Source organism: Numida meleagris, chromosome 6 (assembly GCF_002078875.1).
Source record: "Numida meleagris isolate 19003 breed g44 Domestic line chromosome 6, NumMel1.0, whole genome shotgun sequence".
NCBI lineage: Eukaryota > Metazoa > Chordata > Aves > Galliformes > Numididae > Numida > Numida meleagris.
The window spans coordinates 44,179,532-44,199,839 of record NC_034414.1 but is presented as its reverse complement, the minus strand read 5'-3'; positions in this window follow the sequence as shown (position 1 = coordinate 44,199,839).

Here is a 20,308-nt window from a genome sequence, read left to right as displayed (position 1 = left end):
AAGAAGACTTGTGAGCACTATACTATGAAACTGCCAAGTTTCATGTTATTCTCTCCAGGTTTACGCATAATCTGGAGAAAAATCTGTCTCTGGGAGTTATTTGTATATTTGTTCCAAGGCCAAAAATGGTGGCTACTTATGGTGATAAAATTCGAAACAAGAACTACATCTTAGAGGAATACAACTGCCTTCTTTTCAAACTTTGTATTTTCTTTCCAGTAATGTAAGCCTGACTCTTCTTCCTTTGTTTTTCCATGCGCTTCTGTTGGCTTTGGTAATCCCAGAAATGGTTCCTTACTGGTTGTGACCATCCCAGATAGGAAGTCTTCCACCAGGGTGCAGGGACCTTCAATTAAGAAAGAAAAATGCACCACTGTGTGGAACTGCATTTATTGTCTGCCAGCCCATTTCTAGAATTCTTTCTCAGACACATGTGAAAACAACCGTCCATCTCTCCTTTCTCAGAGCAAAATGTGAACAGATATAATTTCGATCAAGACCATCAGTAAAAGTTACTTCTGAATGAAGAGGAAATAGATGTAAAATCTTTAATGTACATTAACAGCATTTGCTTTTACACTTGCATTGTTCTCTGTTATTGTGATCATAAAGAAAGCACACTTCAAAAGCTAATGATTTTGATCCAATAACTGCAGTGGTCTTCACTTGCCCCTGAAGTACCAAAATTTAGTCAATGGATTCAGATAAAAATGAGCTCTTCAATAAAGATGGGAGTGACAGCCAGTACCAGAGAGGCATAACTTAACGCTGCTTTGTCATCTTGATCAGCAGCATCCCTTCAGGGTCAGCAGGTAGGACCAATGCTCTTGTATCTCTCAGGTTCCTCTGAGACACTGTAGCAGTAGCTCCTCCTGAGATCCAGTGGCAAAAGTTGTTCTGTACTCTGTCTCAGGCAAAGATACTGCTGGATGATGTAACCTCAGGCTCCAGGTCCTTGAAATTCTGTATTTCCAGGAGTGCTGGTTCCACCACTCTCTTTACAGTGTACACTCATCTGGAAATGATCATCTGGGCCCCAGTCTTGCAAACACTTATGCATGTGCAGCTCTGTGCTGCAGTAGATTTATCCACGGAAATCAATGGGTTTGTTTGAAAGATTAAGAATGTGTGTATGTGTTGACAGGATTTGGACTCTAGTCATCACAAGAGGATTTTAAAATACCAAGGTGGTTGGTAGTGGTTTTGCAGAGAAGACTGATTTCATTAGCCAGGGATACAGATTTCACATAAATGTGCTTTTAAAATAAACAAAACTGAAAATATATTTTATGGTAAGTAGATCCTTCTCCCTAGGATGCCTCTCATCATTTTCCTGAAAGATCTAGCCATGCATTAACCACAGCATTTGTTTATTCATCTTGGTAGCATTGCTAGCTAAAAAAAGAACCCACAAAAACAAACTACTCCAAAAACCCATCATAACTAATGTAGCCTCCATGTATTACCAAAATGATCATGTCTAAAGAATAGACATTGACAGATTTGAAATAATTACGTAAATTTACCCAGGGCCCTACTTAAATGCACTTCTTTCAGATTTACTATCAAAGGAAAGAAAACACCTTCAACCAATCCTTAGTGATTGCTGAGGAAGCAACACACCTGCATTAAACTTAGCACAATGTGCTATAAAAACTTCATTAAACATCCAAGCTGTCTTTGTACCAGCATTAAATGTGCTTCTATACACATTCGGTAAATTACATACTTATAAATGTTTCATTTATTATAGCCGCTGGCTGACAGCAAAAGTGAAAGTTGTATTTTTTTTTTACTTGTTCTTTTTGATGTGGTTTTCTTTATTTGAGCAGCTGATGATTTTGAACTGCCTGTTGATGGATGGCAAAAAAGGTAGGGAAGTATTTCTCATGCACCTCCTTTTTCATTTTTAATGGTACAGTAATCAAACATGCCTCAAATTGGAACATTATGGCAGCAGACAGGATTGTCTCTCTCTCCAGCACATTTCTGCTGGAGTTAGCATTGAATGGTTATTGATGGGTCAACAATGTAACATTCAAAAATCCTGCTACAATACCTCAGGAGGCCAAAAGACAGTGTATTGCTTGCTTTTCTTTATGAAGAATCATAGCATGAATCTTGTTCTTTGGAAACCTTAGGACTAGTGCTCCCTGACAACAAACTGGATAAACAAAGGAGACATATATCTTACTTGAATTTAACTAGACAAATATATATTTTTTCGTACCCAAGGAAAGGTGCACAGTACAGGTCTCAGAGAGTGGAAAAAGAACTATCCAGTTCTGCTACTTTTATTTAGTAACACGACAGTCAGTTAGAAATTATGGGGTTGGTGGTGCTGATTCCTCACACTTCATCGTACATACTGCTTCATTTTTGTATTTTTGGAGGTCATCTTAACTCTGTGTACCTGACCCCACCACAAAACTGAGGGCCTTAATAACAAAAAAGATCCAATAAATAAAGTCAGGCTGCTAGATGCAAAACTGAAAATAAGAATGTAAGGAATAAGTCAATAAGCATGCTAATCTTATCCTTATTGACAAGATACCTTCCTGTTTGCTTCAGCATCTGCCACCCAGATCCTCCAATCCACCTGTAAAGAATCCAGTGTTCCAAATGACCAATCTGCCAGAGACTTCCCTCTGCTGTGAGTCTTTAGATAGTCTGTCAAAACTATGCAAGAGACACCATGATACCATCCCACTTTGGGAGTATATGCTATTATTGCCTCTTCCTCTTTCTCTCTTATTTTGCTGTCTTATCTATTTTGGTAATGAAGCTAGTACTGCTGCTTAAGAAGTCCATTTTGCTCATTCTTTCCCTTTAAAAGCCACTAGGATATGCCTCTGACACATCTCAGTGCAGTCCCAGAGCAATTATATAGTTGGGCTGTAGACCCAGTCACTGAAATGATCAAAAAACTCTGGCTGTGGGGGCCAGAGGGAAGAATTTAGGAGAGGAGGAACTTCTAAAGCTTGGTTCACCACCTCAGCAATCCAGACTGACCTGCTTCTGCTCATTTAGCCACTTAAATGCAAATAAGCCTGATTAGGAGGAGAACTGTTACTCTTTGAATCTAGAAGAATTTATGTCCAGGTAATCCTACGTCCTGGATAGAAGAAGACCACATAACCCTTGCATTGGCATCAAGTGTTGTGGCTGACCTTGATTTAAATATTCAGGTCACAGAGAATCTACCATATCCCTTAGTTTTGTTCCAGTGCTTCATTAGTTTTGTTGAATGGTCATTTTGAAGCATTAATTTTCCAGATTGTTCATCTTTTTAATCAGAGATTATCACGTGGTAGCACAGATGATTATAGACAATAATGAAGTCTTCAGTAATCAAGTTTTGATGTGTTCTTAGACACTTAAGTCTTTCACTGTAAGGGATGTACTCCTCTGAAATTTTACAGAATTTTCCAAAATAGAAAGATGCATGGGAGAAGAAAAGGAAGCCTGTAATGACACCATGCACTAAGGAGAAAAAATAAAGTGAGAAATGCTCAAGGAGAAAGCTGGTCAAAGAGAACGTGAAGGAAGATGGAATGAATGTATATGTGAAGTAGAACAGAACATTTTTCAAGGACCAAATCCATCTACCTGGACATGTGAAAGAGGCAGGCAAATCCTTCCCTTATTTTTTGTAAGTATTTTATTCATTTATTTATTTATTTTTAACATGCTGAAACTCTTTCTACCATTTATAATCCATAATACTCTAATCCTAACAGGAGGCATTTCTTAGAATGACCTTTTGTTTTTACAAATGCTATGAAAAAGCAAAAGTAAAATTCATATTTTGATCTGGAAACTGGTTTTAAAAAGTTATATCTATTCACCATGAAGTGTGATATGTTCTCATCAGAATTCTTGTGCTGCCTTTTCAATAAGTAAACACATAAAGTGTTCATAAAAGCAAAGATGCAACCAAACAGCAACAGCTCCAAATTAGCTAAGTTACTTCAAACAGATCAAAAGTTAACCTACAGTTAGTCAGAAATTGCTGGAAATAATGACTTGTTCATTTGACCCTAACGTCCATCAGTAATGAACTGCAACTTTTGGAAACAAGCCCCAGTATTCACTGGGCCACGTGTGTAAAACCTGAGATGACTTATCTAGGGCTATAATTATCTGAGTTATTTCCCATTTGTCTTTAAGCAACGTTTTCTGGATTTTATAAGTATCATATATGCAAAGTGTTTTTGAAACAGCAGGCTGGCACTGAAATCCAGGACTACCCCAGTCAGACCTTTGATATTCGCACTGTGAAATCCAGATGCCATTCTTTTATTACAGAATTTATATTGGACATTTGCTGCTATGGACTCTCACACCCTCCACTCCCACTATTATGTTCATATTGAGAACGACTCTATTTTTACTTTAAATGTGTCCAGCTATACAGCCTCTAGTTATTGTCTCAATTCTCTCTTTATTGCTGCATTCAATCATCCCTTCTCACAAACATTCCTTTGTTTTTTTTGTTTCAGTCTAGCTTTGAATTATATCTTTTTTCCTCAGTTGTTGACACTTTCTAGCACAATTTCATTAATTCTTACATAGTTATTATCCACACTTTAGTACTTAATACCTTTACCCCCTGTCTGTTGGCATGTAGTTGCAGAGGGGAAGAGAGCAACATAGTATTTTTTAAATTGCCCTTTAAAATAGGAATGGATATTTGTAGCTCCTCCAGTGGGAGAAAAGTGATTGAAAAACACGTTCAGAAACAGTCCATTCTTTCTAAGAACTGCAGCAGAGTTACAGAGAAAGTGATATTCACTGATGAGCTATTTGATCAGAGAGTAACAATAATGTTTTTGCACCTTGACTCCTGTTCTGTAATTTTATTACAAGGGATTTAAAGAGAAGATTTTTTGTAAGTAAACCAAGAGGAAAAAAAAAGTGTTTTCATCCTTGTTTCATTTCTTTTGATTGTGTTGACAGTATTGGGGCACTGCCTTACTTTGAGTACTCCACATACACAGTGAAATTAAAGCAAGGTAATCTCCTGGCGACTATAGATTCAGCATCAGAAGAAGACGTGGAAAGAGCATAGTTTCATCAGTGCCTGTGGCTTTAGTTCATGATCTAAACTTGATGGTATCATGCTCCTGTATCAGCAGCTGATCCATCTGCAGGAGTTCAGAGGTCTGTGAGCAGGGCACAAACTATTGTAAACTTTGGAGTCTCTAATCCATTGCTGAGCATTAAGTAGCAGTTGCTAGCCTTGTAGTTATTTGAATATGTGAAACACCTAGCTCATGCCTGCCTCAAATTGAAAGTGGTTTCTTAAAGAGTTTTAGGGTTGGTTTACACCTCTGACTTCCTTAATTTAATTGCCTGCTAGTAGCTGTCTGAGTATGTGAATAGTCCAGCTTCCATTAACAAATATTGTGATCTAGCCTTCCTATTTCAAGCATACTAGCAACTCATAAACATGTTAGGAAGTTCTTCAGACTATTCCTTTCCCTGCATAAAGGTCCATGAAAAATGTTTCTCTGAATAAAATCTTAGTGGCAAAGCAGTTCAAGAAGCACAACCTTGCATACCATGTGTCTTAGAACTAAATCACCTTTTTTCCCCTCGCTTCTCTCTTCCTTCTTTCCTCACCCTTGCACTCCATTTAAAAGCAGTGTAACATCACCTCAAAGGAAACTTTCTCTTTTCTGCAGCATAAATCATTAATTTCCCCCTGCAAGGCCCAGCCCCTCCCATCTGTGAGGCCTTCCACATTTACCATTTGTGTTATCTCCACTGTAATTCTGTCTGACACATTGATTTATTATTTGCTAACAAATCAGTTTGTATGGCAAAGCTACTGTATTCCAGTTCAGGTTTGATAAAATATTTGGGTGCTCTGTAAATCATAGCTAGGTTGTGAGCATAGGGGAAGATGAAGTTAAGAGGAAAGAAAGATTTGTTAAATAAAAATTTACATGTGCATAATTGAAAAAATCTTGTCTCACATGTAGCTGAAATGTTGCTTAGTAGGTTATAAGTAGGTTAGGCTGGCAGAGAATTTTCACTTTAAAAGTTCTTCTTCCTCCCCATTGCAACACAGGGAACCTCTCATATAAGATGTTGAGTAGATGGTTTAATGGTAGGAAAACATATAGAAAATATGCAAATTGATATGCACAAGAAAGAGCCTTTTCTACATTTTCTCCCATCTGCATTGGTAAGTCTTAATGTAGTGGACAGAAAGTCTGAAGAGCTGACATTAATTCCAAACATTTCCTAATCATTCAGTGTGACCAGACACAAAGCATTAGGCCTTTTTATACCTGAGGTCTGCTTGTATAAGATAGAGTTGATAATACTACCTGGCAGAAGTGGTGTGGGGCTGCAGAAGTGAATCAATCTAGGTTTTAGAACTTGACAAATGGATGTAAAACACCATGGTGGCTGCAAGATCCATTGAAGGCAGAAATAAGTTGATCTGAGATTAAGAAATACTAGCAACTCCTAAGTTCATTGGCTTTTCTTTCAATTTTCTGTTCTCAGTCTCTTCTTCATTTAGGCAGCTACTATTAAGTAATCTTTTGATCAAATGACTGTTAAAAAATTGAAAAATATTGAAGTCAAAAAGAGGAGAGGACATGGCAATTTAGACATAATCCAGTGTTGTAAAACTGGAGAATAGTGTCTGCAACCATCAGATTGAATTAGTCAGATTGTGGTACCTCCTTTCTGAAACTAGCTAAGACTACAAATATCTAAAATCAATATACTCCTAAGGAGGTAGTACAGGGAAAAATGTCATGATCTGGTCTGGTCATGAGCTGCAGGGAGACCCACTTTAATTCAGCTTCTCAAGATGAAGTGCTCATGGGTAATGGCCAGTAGCCAGGTTCCATTCTTGTCTCTGTCAGAGGTTATTTGATTCTCCACTTTATAGCAACTAAATCCTTCAGTGGATCTTGTCCTACATAATATCACAGAATGTCTTGGATTGGAAGGGATCTTAAAGATCATTTACTTTCAACCCCCTGGTGTGGGTTGGTTGGTCCTCCACCACATCAGGCTGCCCAGGGCTCCATACAACCTGGCCATGGATGCTTCCAGGGACGGGACATCCACAACTTCTATGGGTAGGCAGTGCCAGCACCTCTCTACCCTCTGAGTAAAAAAATTCTGCCTAATATCTAATCTAAATCTCCCTTTTTTAGTTTAAAACTATGCCTCCTTGTCCTATCTCTATCAAATTGTGTAAAAAGTGTGTCTTCCTTCTGATTATAAGCTCCCCTCAAGCACTGGAAGGTCGCAACGAGGTCTCCCGGCAGTCTTCTCTTCTCCAAGACAAACAAGCTCATCTTGCTCAGTCTTTCTTTATAAGAGAGGTTCTCCAGACATCTGATCATTTTCTTGTCCTCTGAGCCTGCTCAATTAGCTTCACATCCTTCCTGTACTGGGTGCCCCAGGACTGAACACAGTATTCCAAATGAGGCCTCATGAGGGCAGAGCAGAGGGCGACAATCACTTCCTTCTCCCTGCTGGCCACACTTCTTTTGATGCAGCCCAGGATACTGTTGGCCATCTGGGCTAGAAGCACACGCTACCTGCTAGCGTCAGGCTTTTCATCCACCAGGACCCCCAAATCCTTTTCTGCAGGGCTGCTCTCAATATGTTCTTCTCCCAGTTTCTATACATATCTGGGTTTGCCCCAACCCAAGTGCAACATCAGCTGCCCTTTGTTTGTCCATCAATACCATCAGCTGGCAGAATATTCAGTTTTGAGTCAGAAGTCTAGCATTCCAATTTGTTGCACAGGGAGAGGAAAGCACCTATGAACAAGATTCACAAATCATGCAGGAACGAGAGTAGGTGCTGCTAAGAAAGGATTAGGGGAGAGCCACTGCATCATAAAGAAAAGTTGCTGGAAGCTGGAAAATATTTATTAAAATCTAGGGTAGGTCAATTCTTTCCCCACAACAGACCAAATGAGATGCATTCTTTCCATTTGTCACCTTCATCTTTGGATTTCAGAACCTTCATTTCCTTTTCCTCTATTTCAATGAATAATTAAGTATCTAGTGGGATAGGAAAGACTGATAGAGGCCAACCTGGGACTTGAGATATTAATCCATGGTACGTTTTTTCCTAAGGAATTTAGAAGCAATTTTTTCCTGATCTTCTCCATTAACGTCTTAATTTCCCAATATAATTCTAGGAGAATTAGATTAATCATACTTGCAACCTTGCCAATTTTAATTGGAAACAATGACTGCTTGTGAATAACAATTTTTTTGTGTTTGCAGCTCTAGATGTTTGTAGAATAAACCACCATTTCCTTTGTCTAAATTTCAAGCCAGCTCGAAAAGAGGTTTTGTTTCAGCACTTTGACTTAAACCAGGAAGAAACTGAGATTTAGAAACCGTGTCTTCAGCTGCCCTGAACTGGGAGTCTTGGCATTCTCACATGCTACATATGTTGCTCTGAAAGTAATGCCTCCTATTTATTTCCACGGAAAACACAACAGCTTCAAAGAGCACAATATTTGATAGAGCAAATTTTCAGCCACAAAACATTATTTTTCAAATTACTCACAACGATTAACTGATTCACATGGATTCATTTGCTTCCATGCCTTTATGAGAGTGCAAGAACTCTCCATCTCTCAGAATAACAAAGTAGGCAGGGGAGGCAGAAAACCAGCATGGCTTGGCAAGGACCTGCTAGTCAAACTGAGAGAAAAGAAGAGCAATGACAGACAGTGGAAGCAAGGGTGTGTCACCTGGGAAGAATAAAGGGAGGCAGTCTGGACTTGCAGAGATGGAATTAGGAAAGCCAAGGCACAAATAGAACTGAACTTGAAGAGGGATGTTAAAAACAAGAAGGGATTCTGCAGGTGTATAGGTCAGAAGAAACCAGCCAAAGAGGGCGTACCTCCTCTGCTGAACAGGAAAGGAGTACTGGCTACAGCAGGTATGGAGAAGGCTGACGTACTCAATCCGAGACTGACTCATGAGACTAAACATGTACAAGTCCATATGGCCGGATGATATGCATCCCAGGGTTCTAAGGGAGCTGGCTGATGTGGTTGCCAAGCATCTCCCCATCAAATCTGAAAAATCATGGCTGTCAGGCAAAATCCCTGAGGACTTGAAAAAGGGAAATGTCACTCCCATTTACAAGAAAGGGAGGAAGGAGGACCAAGGGAACTACAGGCTGGTGAGTCTTACAGGCTGGTGAGTCTCACCTCTGTGCCTGGGAAAATCATGGAACAGATCTTCCTGGAAGACATATTAAGGCACATGTTAAGAGATGAGCAGGTGATCTAAGACAGTCAGCATAGCTTAACCAAGGGCCTGACCAATGTGGTGACCTTCTATGATGGAGTGACGGCATCAGTGGACAAAGGGAAAGCAACTGATGTCATCTACCTGGATTTCTACAAGGCCTTTGACATGATCCCATTGCATCCTTATCTCTAAAAGAGTTATGGATTTGAAGGGTTGACTGTTCTGTGGATAAGGACTTGGTTGGAAGGTTGCAGCCAGAAGGCTGTGGTCAACGGCTCTATGTCCATGGGGAGGCTGATGACAAGCAGTGTCCCCCATGGGTTCATCATAGGACTGGAACTCTTTAACATCTTTATCAATGACATAGGTGATGGGATTGAGTGCACCCTAGGCAAGTTTGTGGATGACACCACGCTGAGCGATGTGGTTGTTAAAACAGAAGGAAGAGATGCCATCCAGAAGAACCTTGACAAACTTGAAAGATGGGCATTTGTGAACCTAATGAGGTTCAAAAATGTTCAACACTTCAACATGTGCAAGGTTTTGTACTTGGGTAAAGGTAATCCCAGATACTTATAAAAACTGGGAGAACTCCTTTAGAACAGTCCTGCTGAGATGGACTTAGGGGTCCCGGTTGATAAAAACTTAACATGAACCAGCAATGTGCGCTTACAGTCCAGAAGGCCAATGGTATCCTGGGATCTGTCAGAAGAGAGATAGCCAGTAGAGAGAGGGAGATAATTGTCCCCCTGTGTTCTGCCCTCATGAGGCCCCACCTGGAGTACTGCATCCCTGTCTGGGGCCCCCAACACAGGAAGGATGTAGAGCTGTTGAAGAGGGTCCAGAGGAGGGCCATGAAGATGATCCAGAAGCCGGAGCACCTCTCCTATGAAGATAGGATTGTTCAGCATGGAAAAGAGAAGGCTGAGGGGAGACTTAATTGTGGCCTTCCAATACCTAAAGGGAGATTATAGACATGAGGGAAATAAACTTTTTACATGGGTAGATAGTGATAGGACAAGGGGGAATGGTTTTAAATTAAAGGAAAGGAGATTTAGATCAGATGTTAGGGGGAAGTTTTTTTACTGAGGGAGTGGTGAGGTGCTGGAACATGTTGTCAAGAGAGGTTATGGATGCCCAGTCCCTGGAGGTGTTTAAGGCCAGGTTGGATGGGGCCCTAGGTAATCTGATCTAGTATTTGATCTATCAGCTGGCAACTTTGCCTGTGGCAGGGTGGTTGGAACTTCATGATCCTTGAGGTCCCTTCCAACCCAAGCCACTCTATGAATCTATGATTCCAAGAGAAACAGCAATTTGAGAACAAGCATATTCATAAAATTGTAGACTCATAGAATGTTTTGGGTTGGAAGTGACCTTTAAGATCATCTAGTTTCAAACCCCCTGCTATAGGCAAGGACACCCCCTTCTAGACCATGATGCTCAAAGTCTCTTGCAGCCTGGTTTTGAATGCTTCCAGGGAGGGGGCATTCACAACCTCTCTGGGCAACCTGTTCCAGTGTCTCACCACCCTCACAGTAAAGAATTTCTTCCTAATATCTAGTTTAAATCTACCTTCTTCCAGTTTAAAGCCATTTCTCTTAATCCTGTTGCTACATGCTCTTATAAAAAGCCCCTCCCCAGCTTTCCTGTACCTTTAGGTTCTGGAAGGCCACTATAAGGCCTCCTCAGAGCCTTCTCTTCTCCAGGCTGAAGAGCCCCAGCTCTCTCAGCCTGTCCTCATAGTGGAAGTTCTCCAACCCTCTGATCATCTTCGTGGCCCTCCTCTGGATCTGTTCCAACAACTCCATGTTCCTCTTGCACTGGGGGCTCCAAAAATGGATGCAGTACTCCAGGTGAGGTCTCACAAGAGCAGAGTGGTGGGGCAGAGTCACCTCCCTCGATCTGCTGGTCACACTTCTCTTGGTGCAACCCAGGCTGGCCTTCTGGGCTGCAAGCACACATTATCGGCTCATGCTGAGTCTTTCATCAATTGACACCCTCAAATCCTTCTTCTCAGGGCTGCTCTCAAGCCATTGATTATTTATTGCCGGAGCCTTATACTGTTTTATCTCTTTCTCTTATCCTTGACCTGTCTATTTTAGAAAGACTACTTCCTCTTTAGCAAATGATAACTATTATTCAGTACTTGCAAAGTATTCAGCATGAGGGAAGATTCGTTTGTAACTGGTCTTAAATAAACAAAACAATTTCATACTTTCACTGGTATTTAGCGCACCCACCAAGATGTGTATGCAGAAGCACATCCATCCATCCATTCCTTTGGAAACAAATTCTAGTTTTATGTTCCAAATTCTTCTTGAATAATACTTGTCCTGGTTTTTAGATACCATCATATGAAATATAAATACTGCTATCAAAAGCACTATTTCCTTTTTTCAGCAGTGGGAGTCATAGAATGGGACCTTCGGTCTTTCCTTTTCAACACTCTGAGATATGCAGGTGCAAAAAAGCAGTTGTATGCAAACAGTGACTATTGCCAGGTATGTTATCTTTTGATTTGAAATTCTTCTTTTACCTTTATAATTGAAAGCTCTGTGCACTAACAAGAAAAAATACACCAGTTCAAAGCAAGATAGCATACATATTCCAAACAATCATTAAATCATTATTTCTACCTGTAAGCTTGGCATCTCTATCTCCTATCATACTGATAAAGTCCCAGAATGCTAATTGGCACACTGGCAGATAAATGCGTTGCATGTTTTATAAAATATGCATGCAGTTCTCTGTGATTGGTATAGAGACACAAATTCTTACAATTCACTATCAATAAACTGCATCTTAATCATGAGCTACCATTCATTCAAATTAAAGCACTCTAACTCTTTTCACTAAGAAAAATAAAGATTCTTACATCTTTGTACATTTTAATTTATTGTAATATGACAATATTGGGAACATTAAGTGTTACTATTGGTGCTGTCACTTTAATCATAAATCAAGCATAATTATTACACCGAGAAACTCAGAAATTACTTAGTTTTTTAAAAGAAATTTATTGCTCTCTATAAGCAGGTATATAATTCCTTCTTTTAAAGAACCAATAGAATATCTGCCTACAAAAGTGGCTGAACTTGTAATTTGTACTTCTCTGCCAATATTGTGCATAAACAATCTCTTATTTACTTCTCCTATCCCTTTTGAATAGTAGGGAACTGAATGTATCTTTACTGTCTTGGTAAGAATTGTTAGAAATATATAACTAATTCACAACATAAAGTATATTAAAAAACAATTAGAATTTCTAAGAAAAGATAATTTTTCTCTTTAAAACAATCAAAAATGTTTCTTCTCTTCTATTAATGTCCTTATAGCCCACCCATGATCTATATATCCATTACTAGCACTGTTCTTTGTACACAGTAGCAATTTCTGGCCTTCAAAAGAGATCATGCACTTTCAAGCAGGCAGATTTGTAGAAACACACATTATTTCACAAAGATCAAGATATCTCACTAGAAAAAATCATCTAAGGACTATGGGCAGCAATGTTATATTTAATAGATGGGGAGTGGAGATATCATTTGAGTAGTTATCCATCAAGGTCTCTGTTAGGGCTTTTGTTCATTGTATACATTATATTATATTTGCAAGGTGGCTACCAGTCCAAGTAACTCTGCTAAATTTCACTCTCTTGAGCCTAGTTATGTGTAAGTACTAATGATTTGCAAGAATAGGGTTTTTTTTTTTTATATATATGTCATGCTTTCATTTGGAAGCTAGCTATTTCTCTCAGTTTACCAGTCACTTCTGTGGATAAAATTGTGGTACAGTCTAGGAAAGCTGAAAACTCACTTCTGTAATCAGTTCCCTAGCTCTGCAGCAGTGGACCAATCAGCTGTGCTTTTCCAAAAAATTAGTGAAAACTGTTTAAATAAAATGTCAGAACTACAGGTGCCCAGTTAAAAATAGAAAGAAGCTGCTGATAACTTTTTTATGACAGAGAATAAACCTGAGGAAGAACCTGGCTCAAGGAAAGAATATTTTAAAGCAGAAAAAGGTCACAGAGTTTGTGACGAAATTTGATAGAGGAATAAGACAAATTTGCAGTAAAAGAAACAGGTGGGATTGCCAGAACGAGGGAATATCTGAATATGTCTGGATGAGCAACTACAATACAGAAGATAAGTTAACCTTTCTTCAGACTTAGAACAGATTCCCCTACCAAGCCTCATGCCTGACATTTAGGCAAGTCTGCTTGCAGGTTCTGATGGTGGAGCTACCAGATGGATCCAATTCTCGTTTTAGCTAATAGCTGGGACACGGAGAAGCTTCAGCCAAATTTCAAAAACAAACAAAATAAAATAATCTTATATGTACTTTTTTAATATAAGGACCACAGAGACATTTTCTTAGCAAGTAAAAAAAGCAAAATCAGAAGAGGATCTAATCCAGTTCACAGGATGGGAGACTCTGGTCTGTCTTCTAGTTTATAACTTGCAGATGCAGAGTAGCCATTTTACGGCTGCCTATAATTTGGAATTTTAGCAGCTATTTTTCCATATTTAAGGGGTCAAATGCCAGTTTTTTAAGAGGAGGTGGTATCTGCTTTGCACATATTACTACTACTACTGCTGAACAGAGTAAATTCTGTATGCATATGGTTCAAAACTCACAGCAGTTAAATTTTAAAGTCATATGAAAGGGATTTACATCCAGAAGCAAATGTTAAACTTCTTTTCACATCCTCCACAATTCTCTTCCATTGCAGAAGGATAAAGATGTGACAAAAGCAGCAAATTCCTTTGAAATCCACTGGGCTGAGGAATGATGAAACACAAGCTAAAGCTCTTATCTATCAGGAATTTTAGAGCACATCACCTTTTCATGTAAATAACAAAAATTAAACAGTAAATCATATATTCTTTTCCAGTCATAAAGATAACAGTGCACATTAATTCATATTTTTTTCTTTTCCAAATGCCTAATTTCATGAGGAAACATATTCTCCTGGCTGCCTTGACAAACTCATAAATTCTAGACGAATTTTTATTTAGAAACATGTCAGGACTGTAATTAAAAGAATTGATAGTTAGTATTTGTCTATCTTCTTTCACAGTGACGGATTGAATGAGGCCAGGAAAAGACATATTTCAATCTGTATAAACAGAAATAAAAATAATATCTAGACTGCATCTAATGATACTACTAGTAAACCCCATTGTGCTTTAGGGTTATTATTATACAAAATACAAAGGATCTGGGTAAAAACGTTAAGTCTTAACAGCTTTTCATACCTCTCTAGGTGCTGATGACAACTATGTCACTTCCATGATGCTTCTCATTTTAGGAGCTTGTTTACAGATGTTAATAAGCAGTTCAGCCAGTTAGGTCGAAGTGCTTGCCTAAGGCATCTTTTTTCTCTTTCTGCCTTCCAGTTTGTTACTCAGAACAAGTTAGAGGGAAACAGACAGTTTTGCTTTTGCTAAAAGTTCTTATTGCTATTTAGCTGAGAAACTCTGACAGCTTTCTCCTTTGGAATACTTCCGTCTACATTGAAGACAGCGAAGCTGTGTTGCCCTACTGTGCAGCACAGCAGTCTGGGTGCACTGCTCAATAGTAAATACTTCTTCCCACAACATGTTTTGTATAGAAGTAACGTATATTGAAGATAAGCCACAAGACCTGCCCCAAACCTTACGTGGGAAGGTTTCACTGTGGACAGTTTCACAGGTTACTGCCAGCCACCATGTTAGTGCTGAAGCAGTCAGAGAATGGGAGTATGGAAATTCATGAAGACTTGAGTCAGAATCAGTCCTGTGAACTTAGGCTGATGCAGGTGAATGTTCCAGCCTTATCTACTTCATCAGTAGATCTTTTGTTAAGATAATGTTTGGTGTTCCACAGAGTGTTTTATTAACCTAAAGAAACCATCAAATACGATCCCACTTACAAACTGTGGAAGATTTTTTAGATTATGTAGAATTTAGACTCCTAGGTTAGTGCATGCAGTTAAATACTCATGGTGGAAGTGCTTTATGCTGTGAAAACACGTGTTGGAAGTCGAGACCTCTCCTCAGCAGCAGGGAGGCTCTTCTGCTTTACAAGAGAACACTGTGATCATGAATCTCCTCTCCTGTTCTCTCCTTTCCAACAGTTTACTTTGCAGGACTGTGTGAGCAAACAGGAGCATAGCTAAAGAGGCAGATACTACAAGAGAAGAAATGTAAAGGGTAATCTCCAGTGTGAGAGTAGATGAAGTGTGTAATGACAAAGTGGGACATGTTGATGGTATTCATGTAACCTTGATCATCGGCAGCTGGATTAGTTCAACTCCTTGTATCGTAAGAAGGTAAATGATATTCATTTTGAATGATAACTGGGAACTATTAACATCCACTTACCAAGATCTCTTCATTCAATCTGTAGTTAATTGCTTGTGTAATGCTTTCATCTAAGTCGTTGAAAGATGTGATTCTGGCCTACGCTTCAGTGAAGAGTTAAATGGAGAATAGGAGAAAGGAAGATTTTTTAACATGGTCTATAGAATTTCTATGCACCATTACATTCTATACCAAGTACATGACATATTGGATCTATCTCTGCTATGAGAGGCAGCTCTGATAGCTTCATATGCTTTTGCTCACTGTGGAGCGAAGGCACGCTACCCTATTCCTACTGCAGTACGTAGACTAAATCAAACCTTTGTCTATCACCTTCAAAGTTATACCTCATCAGGAAAAAGACCATTTATCAAGCTGATATAGAAGGTGCACCTTTTGTATTAGAGTAACTATAAACCCTTCGAGTCAATCACTAAATTTCTGGATATCAGTATTAATTTTTAAGTTCTGCTATAAAAAGCAAAAAGTGCAGAAATCTTCACTGGTAAAGTGCTAAATCCTAACAACCTTTTAAGAAGTTGAACAGTGTTAGCTCCTTTCTTTTGTCAAAGTTTTCTCCAGGACATTCAGTGAGAGAGTCAAATTAATAGATTGCTCTTTCCTTCTACTTCCATGTGTTTCCTTTGGCACTCTGAGAGCACCGGACCACCCTTCCTTGAACTTGTACACTGCAGATAACCTTCAAGACAGAGTAAGGCCCTCTGTCAAAGTGGGCCCCTTGGCTTTACTTTGTTATGCTTTTCAGTACAATTTCTTTTCACAAATTAAACTCAGTGTGTAGAATAAAAATGTTCTGCAATTTAGGCCTTTCTAGGTCTGAAGAAAGTTTGAGGAGTTAGAAAACAGATGAACTGCCTCCCCACATTTTGAAAGTTATTACACAGGCAAGTCACAAATCCTTTTGTTCTTTTTCACAAACACATAGTAGGTGAGTTTGCAAAATTAATGGCACGATTGTGCAATGGTTGATACATTTCTCATATCTCATGAACTTGAAGTCAGCTGGCTGACTTTTGAAGCTGTCAAAACCATCCATCTATCATGCTGAGTATTGATCTTTGTGCATTGTAAGGTTTCCAGCATGGAAATGGAGCATAAAATATTATTTCATTTATTTGCCCTGAGCTACACCAACCTTTTGGTTTGTTGTTAAATTTCAAAGGTTGATATATGTGTAGTTCAATTATGATGAATTACCAAGCATTTCCATTTCCAGTTCATTCCAGTTTTACCAGTGCTTGAAGATAAAATACAAAGTGAATGCTGATTGGATATAGTTCTCTATTCTTTTACAGTCTGCATACACAGACCAATATTGCTATCTTCATGGCATTCCTCTAAAAAGAAATAGAAACAAAATGCTTTACTATATCTCATGTATCTCATTTTCTTTTTCTTGTAGCTAAAAGATGTTTTACATCTTACTCTTTCGTACAGACTCTGTCTATGGACTCTCATATTATCTAGAGTTGTTGTCATGCTGGCAGAAATCATGGAGTCTTCAGTGATGACAACTCTTTGCCGCAGTGCTTGTATATATTGAAGTCTTCATGAGAATGTGGATGGGAGCTAGAACTACCCTAAAGGGGAAAATTCACAAACAACTTTTCAGAGGCAGTGGGAGCAAAAGAAGTCACAGCCTCCCCATGGCCATTCATTCTTGTTCTTGGAACAGCAAACTGAGCTGGTTTGGCAGAAATGCTTGTATTAGCTGCTATGTGATGTGCTGGATTGGGTAAGGAGGAAGGTGGCAGAGGGCCAAAAACAAATGACTGAGAAGATGCTGGTATCTGTTATCCAAGGTTGCTTAAGCAGTTTCACTGTTAAATTTTCACCCATTGTCATGGAGATCAGAGTTGAGATTTCTGGCAGATCAGATTGGAGGTTTCCATTCAAGGCATTATCAAATACATCTGGGTCTGGAAACAATCTTTGGATTTGGTTTGGTTTGGCTGTTGCTGAAGCCACAGGAGCTGGTTCATAAAACCGAAGAATTGGAAAGGAATCAGACTGAGCTTCACATGCTGATTTATCTTTAAGTTGTGTTATTTTTAGTATGGGCTTAGTTTTTGTGTTGGATTTTGCATGTACCTCATGGCCTAGCATGTTTTGCAGAAGACAGAGTTAAAACAGAAATGCTCTTCTGCTATTTATAGGATGCAAAAAAAAAAACAAAAAAAAAACACCACACAAACAAACAAAAAATGGTCCAAAGCCAAAACAGTTGCACTTGCAATGCTGGTAGAAAAGCCCATCTGTGCTGCAACATCCATAAAATAGCTTGCTGTCACTCTGTATAAACTCAGCTATTTACTTACACAAATGTAATTCAGAACTATTCATTTGGTAAATATCACAGATTTCCATTGGATAATGGAGAGTTGAAGAGGCTGATTTAGTTAGACGTTTTAATTAATAGATCAAAAATGCCTTAGCAAAGGAGTATCATCATATAATCAATTATCTCATGACTTTTCATTGAGATAGTTAGGGTTATTTTTTGTTGTCAGTCTTTCAGAAGTTCAGGATCCTATTTCAATGATCAAAAAATTATATTCGTATTTATAGAGATAGGGATATATTAAAAAAGGAAAAAAAATGTGACTGGTTCAAATAAATGTCATAGACTGGCAGGCATAATGAAAGTACTTCATTTACTCTACTATTAAATGTTAATGATGTGTGTATATAATAACTTGTATTCAAGTGCTGGCTATGGATTTTCCAGAACAGCTGGATTCAACATGCAAGCTAATTCAGAGAGCAGCTGGACTTCTCTCTGTTGTTGTGAATAGGTGGGATTTAAAGGGGAGCATGCCACCTAGTGCCAAACACAATTTGCAAACCATTGTATCCTCTTGGGACGTTCTGATTGAATTAAGAGGTTTCAGCTAGTTCAATAAATGCCATGTAATAGGTAACAAAAGGTATTGTTCATCTCACTTCACTGTAAACAGTATGTAGGAAATTTTGCTCATTCATTAAATCTGCAAGTGATTCCTAAAGTCCTACCAAGATTGTCTGAGCTTTAGAACTTATACTGGACACTGCAGTACCCTATAATGATATCTAAGCATTGGGCTGTCCCCACATACTTTAAAATATTCTAGTTCAGGCTTTAGAAAATTATATAATCCTTATGAAGAACATATTTTTCTTGCTTTTTTTTTTTTCATACAGTTAACATTTTCTTTATGATAAGTGTCTAGGGGAAAAAATCCTATAGTTTAAAATTCTACCATTCTTGCCAGTCATCCTCACTGCAGGACTGCACCATCTTTAATACTTGCTGGATTGATTTATCCCCAGAGCAAATATGACTTTATTATTCCATTTTATTTTTACAACTTTGAGCTCCTCTCATTTTTTGTGGTTGAAATTGTTACCATCTCTTCTTTCTTCTGTTTACTCAGCATGAATCTCCAGTACATGTAGTAATTCAGACATGTGGTCCCATGGTAACAGTAGGGAATATCTTCATTATTAATAATATTATGAATACAACTGACTACTTATGGAGCTATGTCTGCATATTTGTGGAGTTTGTCTAGTGTTATCTGTCCTCTGCTAATTAGAATTTAGCTGACAAAGGCATAAAGTGAAAAGGAGGGAAGACATTTTTGCTCTGACTGCTTATTATAGTCAGCTCTTACAATGCGTCTATACTGCAGATTGCAGCACAGAAGGGATACGTCTAAGTTCAGCTTCAAATTAAAGTTCTTAGATAATAGAAGGAAATTAGCCATTCAGATAGAGCTTTGTGTAAGATTCCCAAAGACAATGAACTTGGGAATTCTAAAAAAAGGGGAGAAATCATATTACCAAAGTGGGATAGATTCTGCTAGATAAAGCATTTTCTGCCGTAATGTTTTATTGTTACTCTGCCTGTATCATCACAGCCTGGAGACAAGTAATATGAGTGGCATACAAATTGAACTGTGCTGATTTCTTATAGTAAGAATCTAGAAGCCTCGAAATGCATGCAGTGGAATGAGTTGAAATTTTGATCACCTTCCTCTGAACTCACCAAGAATACAGAGAGCTCAGCTGCTCTTTTACACGTACCAAGAAAGAGATGAAAGTTATAAGACACTGTTGAATATATAGCAGGAAGTATTCAGTGGTGAACTGCATGTATTTCTGCTATGTGTTTTACCTGTAACAGTGTTTGTAAAGGGGAAAAATTTACTTTGCCAGCCTTGATCTTTTCAGCTTTTAGTTTCCTTGACTGCACTTTTAACTGCTCTTATGTTACAGGAGAGAGAAATTAGAAGCAGTGTATCTCCAGCCATTGGTAGCAGCTACTTTACGTTTATCTTTTATATTAGTGCAGCACAAATACTGATTACGCAGTGCTCTTCTGTCCCACTGAGCAGAACCTGTTTCACTTACCTGTTCACTTACATGTTTCACTTACATGTACTTACCAAACAGGGCTCAGGAAAATGGTTGCATGTCAAGATTGCAGGTGGCAAGGGTTGCTTTCAATGGGGCTTCTTGGAGGGTGGGCCACCTAAGAGACAGTTTTCTTCATGTTTGCCTCAGAAAAGAGCTTCAGGACTGTCTTAGAACCTTTCTCCAGCTCTATCGTTCAAGTCATTGAGTGGAGAACAGGCAGTGTTATGTGCTCTGAAATGTAGGAAGAGTGTTAGCAATGAGCAAATACGAAGTAGAAATCAGCACTGA